Source organism: Equus przewalskii, chromosome 18 (genome assembly GCF_037783145.1).
Source record: "Equus przewalskii isolate Varuska chromosome 18, EquPr2, whole genome shotgun sequence".
Taxonomy (NCBI): domain Eukaryota; kingdom Metazoa; phylum Chordata; class Mammalia; order Perissodactyla; family Equidae; genus Equus; species Equus przewalskii.
Genome location: NC_091848.1, coordinates 60,831,803 through 60,840,347, shown reverse-complemented (window position 1 = coordinate 60,840,347; position 8,545 = coordinate 60,831,803).

Sequence of the window (8,545 nt, the reverse complement as noted above, 5' to 3'; positions counted from 1 at the left end):
GTGCTCTGATCAACAGCTCTGTTGAGCAGCCGGTTGGGAGTGTGTCATCTTGAATGTCCAACTGAGTCCCATCTTCAGACTGCAGCCCGCCAACATCCGACCACGATCCTGTGCAAGACCTGAAGAGAGATCTTCCTGCCCAGTTGTCCTCAAGTTCCAACCTGCAAAATCTTGAGCTATGTGGTTGTCATGAGGCACTGAGTTTTGAGGTAATTTGTCATATACTGAGAATCATTGGATCGGCATTTTTCACAGTCACATCTGCTTACACAAGCATAACAATAAAATGATAAGGAAATATAAATAATACATGATAAACAAAATAAATGATGAGGAAATGTTTGGTCATGAACTTGAGTTAATACAGAATTTGATGATTTCATTTCATTTTGAACCCCTAGTTGATAAGGTAAAATGATGTCAAGATGTCAAATTTCGTTTATGTTGCTTGATTTAAGGAAACATATGGTTAATTCAAGACAGACAAAAATCTCCTGGTTCTACATTCTGTGGAAAATTGACTGACGTCATTCCCTAAATAAAATAAATTGGACAATATGTATTCATTTGTTCATCAAACATTTTGGAGGCCCTATATTAACAGCCTGGCATTGTCCTAGTAACTCTGTTTAAAACGGACTGTATCTCTTTCCATTAGAGCTTTTAGCACTGGGGTTATGGGAGTAGGAATCTATTTCTCTCATCTTTTATTTTGAAATCGTTCAGACTCCCTGAAAAGTTGAAAGTATGGTATAATGTACCTGCATTTATTTCTCCTACCTGCTTTCCCTAGGTCTATTAATTTGTATTTTGTCAATTTTTTTCTCTTCCTCCCCCTCTTATTCTCTTTCCTCTCTAGTCCTCTCCCATTTTGGGGGAGGATATGATATGGAAATAAATTCCAAATAGGCTGTTTCTTTCAATTAATGGTGTATACACTTAAAAGTAATATCAAATATAAAAATATGTTCACAAATTAGGTCAATTTTCAAGATATTAAATAAAATATAAAATAGGAAACTAATTTAAATTGTGTGACCAGGGGAGCCCTATCTGAGGAATTGGAGTAAAATGAACATGGATAAAGAAGCATCCAGGAAGAGGTGGCAGGTGGGAGGACGGGCGAGCATGCCATGCTCAACGATCCAGAAGGAGAACTCGAGCACCCAGGGCACAGTGGAGGAGAGGCTGGAGGTGACACGGAGGGTTAGGTGCCATCAGAGCACATGTGGCCGTGGTGGGTATTTTACGAAGGTTGCACTCCATTCCAGATGTGACTTGCAGTCATTGAAATGTGTTAAGCATCAATGTGACATGATTTAATTAACACATTTAACTTGCGCTCTGATGCCGTATGGAAAGATCATTGGAATACCAAGAATATAAGTAAAATAAGATATTACAGTATTAAGTAAGATAGGATAGTGGCTTGGACTGTGCTGTGGATAGAAACATAGACATATTTCACATATGTTTTAACAGCTTTATTAAAATATAGTTCACATACCTTACAATTTACCAACTTAAAATGTACAGTTCAGTAGTTTTTAGTATATTCATAGATATGTGCAACCACCACCGGAGACATTTTTAGGATATTTCCACCATCCCAAAAGAAGCCCTGTATGGTTTAGCCATCGACCTCCTGCCCTTCCCTCCACCCCCCACCCACCCAGGCCTGGGCAGTCACTAATACATATTCTGTCTTTATAGATTTCCATGTTCTGAACATTTTGTATGAATGGAATCATATAATATGAGCTCTTTTGTGACTAGCTTCTTTCATTTAGCATAATGTTTTGAAGGTTCATGGATGTGGTAGCATGATGTATCAGTATTTCAATCCTTTTAATGTCTAAATAATACTCCATTGTATGTACATACCACATTTTGTTTATATATTCATCCATTGGCAGACATTTGGGTTGCTTCCACCTTTGGGTTACTATGAATAATTCTGCTATAACATTCATGCACAAATTGTGTAGACCTGATTTTATTTCTCTTGGGTGTATACCCAGGAGTAGAATTGCTGGGTAATTCAGTTCAATCATTTGTGGAACCAGCAAACTCTTTCCAAAGGAGCTGCACCATTTTACATTCCCACCAGCAGAGTATGAGGGCTCTGATTTCTCCTCATTCTCAGCAACACTTGTTATTATCTGACTTTTAGATTCCAGCCATCCTAGCGAGTGTGAAGTGATATTTTGTTAAGGTTTTGATTAATATTTCCATAATGGCTAATGAATTCAAGTATCTTTTCAGTTGCTTATCCCCAACTTGTATATTTTCCTTGGAGAAATGTTTACTCAGATCCTTCGCCCACTTTTTAATTAGGTTGTCTTTTTAATTTTGAGTTTTAAGAGTTCATTGTATCGTCTGGACACAAATTCTTTATCAGATATGTGATCTGCAAATATTTTCTTCCATTCTGTGGGCTGTATTTTCACTTTCTTTGTGGTGTTCTTTGAAGCACAAACGGTTTTAATTTTGTTGAAGTCCAATTTATGTATTTATGTTTTTGCTGTTGCTCATGCTTTCGGTGTCATATATAAGAATGCTTTGCTAAATTCAATGTCATGAAGATTTACCCCTATCTTTTCTTCTAAGAGTTTTAACTCTTACAGTTAGATTTTTTTATCCATTTGAGTTAATTTTGTGCATGATATGTGATAAATTCCTTTGGGTGTCCAAACTCTGTTTTTGTGTGTATGGATACCCAGTGTCCCATCACCATTTATTGAAAAGACCACTCTTTCTCCCTTAGACAGTGACGGCCCACTTGTGACCAGATAAACCATACATGCAGGCTCCCATTTCTGGGCTTCCAATTTTACTTCATTGATTGATCAGTCTCTCCTTGGCCCAGTGCCCAATTGTCTTGATTGACATCACTTTATAGTAAATTTTGAAGTTGGAAAGTACAGGAACACCAACTTTATCTTTTGGTTTTAAGAATTTTTTGGTTATTTGGAAATAGGTCCCTTGAAGTTTGATGTAAAATTTAGAATAAGTTTGTCAATTTGCACAAAAAAAGTTGCTGTTGCTGTGACAGGGATCCTATTGATTCTGTAGATCACTTTTGAGAGTGTTGCCATCGTTACAATGTTAGGTCTTCAGATGAAGGAAGGCCAGATGTTCTTCAATTTATTTTGGTCTCTTCCAGTTTCTCTCAGCAATGTGTTGTGGTTTTCAGAGGAAGGAATGGCCTTGGTTCAAATATCACAGACTCTGCCCTGTGTTAAGCAGTTTTTGAAGATATTCTTGAATAGATGTTTCTCCATTTGCTTCTTATGCTTGGGACCATCTCCAGAGGCTTTAAATGGTAGGTTTTTATAGGTTTCAGTAGCTTCAATGAGAAGAAGATCATCGGAGCTCCTCACACGCACTCATCGATCACCTAAGATGTCTTTTTAAAGGTAGAATCCACTATTATGTCATGTTGGGTGTGGTAACTAAGTGGAAGGAATGGGTAAAGTATGATTCCCATGTTTCCGGCTTGAATAAATTAGTAAATAGTGCTTTTGATTTCCAAAATGAGGAAGTCCAAGAGCATATCAAATTTAGAAAAAATAACAATAGCCCATTGTCAGCAAAAAACATCTTGGAGGCATAGATTTCAAATGCTCTACTTTTACAGAGATAATGTGAGATATGTGAAAGGACATGTCTATCATATTCTCCTGGTGACTTTCCGTGGATTTCGTCCTGCTTGTCTCCCTATGTGGATGGGCATTTTGAGTCCTGTGGACTAGACGGCATCGGCCTGGGCAATATGGATTACGAGTGTATTTATCCTTTAAATGGAGAAGAATATCTTAACATGGTGAAAAGTGGCTTCTTGTGGAGTATCTTGCTTTATCGTCTCCCTAACAATAAATTTGACTTTCACTTCTATTAAATTGTAAAAAGAATACCAGAGTTGCCTGGGCAAACGTGAGTTCAGGACTGTAGGAAGTTTCCAGGAGAATCAGAGGGTCTAGGTGCCTCATTGTTCATCTTTAGAAATGTCATGGGGGCCCTAACAACTGAGGCTAATAAATACTAGAAATAGAGACAAAGTTTCTCAACAATTCCTAGTTTCTGCATCTGCAAGTCCACTTCCTTTCTCTTCTTTTCTGTCTGGCTGCTTTTTGGCTCCATTACACGTCAGCTGTCCAACCAGGAAGTGAACTATGTTGATTTGTTTTACTAATTATTGGGTTGACAGCTAAAAGATTATGAAGCAAATAATGCCAAAGAAAGTTTATTTATACTCTGTATAAAAGGGATCATATGATTGTAAGTAAATTAATTACTGATTAAAACAGGAAGTTGATTTTAGTAAAAACTTATTGATCTGTCAGTCTTGTTATGACTACTGCATTTTTGTTTTTGTTTTTTAATAGAAAGGAAGATGGGAAAGAACAAGAGTTTCAAGGATGTTTGAGCGAGGGCTTATTTATCTTAAACATTTTATTTTTAAAACTTCCAAGCACAGCAATGCAGTGAAGTTCACATGGTGAGAAGCACTTCTCACGATGTTCAAACTGTGAAAGTCACACATTTAGTTAAAATAGGCGTCTCTGAGCCAAGCAGAAAGTCACGCAAGCAGACGGGAGGAGAAAGGAGAGTCCTTCCCTGGAGACCCTGAGTCAGCTGCTGCCAGCAGCAACACTCCTGATTCTTAATGTGTCATCGTCCCCTGGTCCCCTCAGCTGCCATCAAGTAACGCCAACCACTCCTGGAACTTTGAGAACAGATTTTTAAACCTGTGGTTATAGAAGGTCTGGGAGGCTGAGGGGAGCGGAGATGGGGCGCGGTTCTCCTGTGGGAATGAATGAGCAAAGAGCCAAGGAATGATGAAGAGAATAACATTGACCTTTACCAGGAACATTTCCATCAAGGGTGTAATAAGTGGACTGGCTCCCCAACAGATTTAAGAACTCACGCAAAAGGGACTCGTAAAAAAGTTTAGGGGGAAGATAGATAAAAAATTTGTTTTTAAAAATATTTGCAGGGATTCCTTAAAATGCAAGTGAAGTTATTTTTCTGCTTAAAATTAAAGGATATTTCATATTAAAATGTGTGAAGGAAGTGCAGAAAACTATAGTGATGAAAATAAAATGGTCCATAATCCTACACTAAGGGCTGTAGACATTAATATCGAGGTGCACTTGTTTCAGGAATGTGAGTGTATGTTATCCCCATAGGCTCATATTTTGTATACACATAAATGACGATCTATAATGATGAATATCTAAGCATATCTGTAAGTGCACATTTTGTATACACTTTTAAACCTGCTTAAATTCAAATAAATTAAGCTTTTACATATGCATATTGACTGTGTCCTAGGTAAATGCTTCATTTAGCAAATTAGTTTTCTCTTTCTTTTCTTTGTCAAGTAATCTAAAATCTTTTATAAAACATTTTTATACTGTTTTATAATCATGGATATTATTCTATGTCTCACTCATTTTGTTATTCATGATCTTCTGTTGAATAACTCATTTTCCCCTCATCTTTAGGTGGTTATTTTGATTAATATCTATTCCATCAGAGTGCTATTTTCAAGTAGTTATTTTAGAATCACAAAAGAAATGTTATATTTTCTAAAACTGTGTATATATGTAATTATTTCCCATTGTCTTCACCAAGGAGAACCTGGCAAGACCTAACCACAGCTCTCCTCTCAGCCTGGGGCTGCAGATGGGGTCCCCAGACAAATCGCCCCCTTGCCAAAGGGACAGGGCAGAGCTCCCACTTACCCCTGAGGCGTGGGCTTCTGTTCCCTGACAGCCCACCGAATTACCCAAACAAGCCAACCACATCCTCCCGTGGGGGCCAGGGCGAACCTCGCTCTGCTGGTCTTGCCATGCTCACCTCCCACGGTCCCCGTTCACTTGTTCCCTGTGTGGTGTGTGGTGTCCTCCTCGGCTGGGAGCCCCTCTGCCCAGGGTCAGCTGTTCTGTTGCACCCTGGGCTCATGGCGGGAAACCTTCCCTCATCTATGGGGTGAACAGGAAGCGATGGAAACTTGGCGGCTCTTATAACTCAAAACAGTTTTCAGGATTGAGTACTTGTGAATCTCTTTTTCGGAAATTTAACATGGCACATCATAATTTTCTTTGAATTTCTTTTGAGTTATTTTTGTATGTCTTCTCACCTCCCCTCTGTTTTAAAGTATTCATTCACTTAAATCTTTGTTGAGGACTATTTTACACTAGACATTTTTCAAGTTGCTGATAAAATAGTAGTGAACTAAAAGAAACCCAAATCATGTGCTTATAGATAGAACTTTCATGCTAGAGACAGACAATAAAAATTAACAATACAAAAACGACAACAATAAAAAATATGTAATGTGTGGTGTGTGTGTTGCAGAGAAGGGAGATGAGAGCCGTGAGGTAGTGGTCCTGCTCAGCAGAGGGCCGTTGGAGCTCCGACTGGGGGAGGTGAAGGACCACGTGGGCATCTGAGCAGGAAGAATTCCAGGCAGAGGGACCAGCAAGTACTGAGTCCTGGAGAGAGAACGCGGCTTTCATCTTGAGTACGCTAAATTATTAGTCTGATCTCCATTTTCTGTGCATCACACCTTCGTTTAGGTACCACCTTTGCTCACTGCTATTAAATGTGGGCTTTTTTCCCCCCAGGTGTGTGGGTAGGTTCTTGATATGACAGAGAATTGTCAAGGCTACAGAAGTACCTTTCAGGGTAAATTCCTTACCCTTTCCCCTCCCAGGACCTTCTCAAGAGGCAAATATGTATTCTATTCAGACATCGCGCATATTTTATATGCTCAATCATGGCTGATGAGTGAACAAATGGGTAATTGAGTTAATGAGTAACTCCTTGTCTTTGCACAATTACTCAATTAGACTTAATATGAAATCTATAGACTTGGAGTTTGCTCCTACGGTATTCTTCACACTCATTTTTATGACAACTCTCCCTCTCTAATGCAAGGGTTGTGAAAGATATTGATTTCAATCTCATTAAATTTAGCCTTTTGACCCTGGAGTGTATGCTCCCTGTAGTCAGGGATCTCTGAGTAAGCCTAAGTATTTGAAAATACCCTAAATTCAAATTTAATTTCTCTGTGTGACTTTGGAAAAGTCACTCAAACTGTGATACTTGGTTTCTTATCTGAATATAGTAACAAACTTTATATGTTCTTTTCACAATACAACAATGCATAGGAAACACATTATATAAACTACCAAAGAAATGTTAGCGCTTATTACATCTTACACCGTATACCTTTAGAACTGCCCCACAATCACTTACCCCCAGAGGAAATTATAGAGTGCAGAAGTCTGGAAGAGTGACAAGGGTTTATTATATATTTCTAAGTGGAGAGAATTAGAGATGGGACTTCCGTGCCTGTCCATTTTCCCAGTAAGCTGGAAGAACAGTCACTTGTTGATGTGTAGGATGTGCTAGGGTTTGGAAGAATATACTGAGGAAAACAGAAAATATGTGGTAGGAAATTCAAAAGTGCATAAAAGAAATGAATTGGAAAAAAATAAGCTATGAAGGAGGTAAATGTTTAAGAAATTATAATTTCTTGAGAATATAGAAAAATTTCTTACAGTACAGTATGCCCAAGAACAGAGTTCAAAATTGGAATATTCCATTGATGCTGGCTTTAAAATCTTCTCTTACAAGGTGTGGCACCAAAAATAGAAACTAATTCTTATGCATTAATCTAAATTTGCCCCTGGTCCAAAGTTGTTTGATGTAAAAATGCATTTATTTCACAGACCAAAGGAAACCACAACCTTGTAACTTAGCATGGCTAATGAAAAACAAATCAGTTACAACGCCCATCAACCAAGTTAACCGTCATTTCACGCCAGTACTTCGGGCGATTAACATGCTACAGCTCTACAGAACATGCTTCACTCCTGCCCGCTCATCCTCACCACAGTTTATATTCTCATTTATGTGCATCTGTGAGTGTCAAATTAGACTGTGCCTGGAAACTTGTTGCTGTTTTTACTAAAGTAAACTACCCTAAAATCAGGCAAAATGAGGTATATATGTCATTCTGGACCGAGGAGAAGGGGATAGGTATCTGGGATTCTAAAGGGAAAGAGGGCAATTTCCAGGAAGATGAGGAGAACTAATGTTTAGTGATCGAATGTTGTTGGGCCATCTAGAGACAGAGAGGACTCTGATCAGATGGGTGTCACCAGGGTCCTCGCTGTCTACCACGCCTAGCTCACATCGCAGCAGAGCTATGTACGGCGACAGCTCCGTCCGGAACAGGCTCTCTGTTGTAGGGCCTTGCCTGCTCAGTAATAACCTGTGTGCCCTAAAGTAGCCATGTGTCCTTCTGGCCTCTTCTGGGCAGGATGTCAACCATCTAGGATTTGTAACTATTCCAGGCCCAGCCAAATCTCAAAGAACATCACATCTTAAAGGAGCACAGAGACCCTCCACACGAGCTACTGCTCCTGGGGACGCTAGTCGCACCAGGAACGGTCCCTCGGCAAACACGGCCTCTGTTCCTCTGCCTACATGACCCACCCTCTCTCTGCCCTGAGTGGTGGTGTGTAAC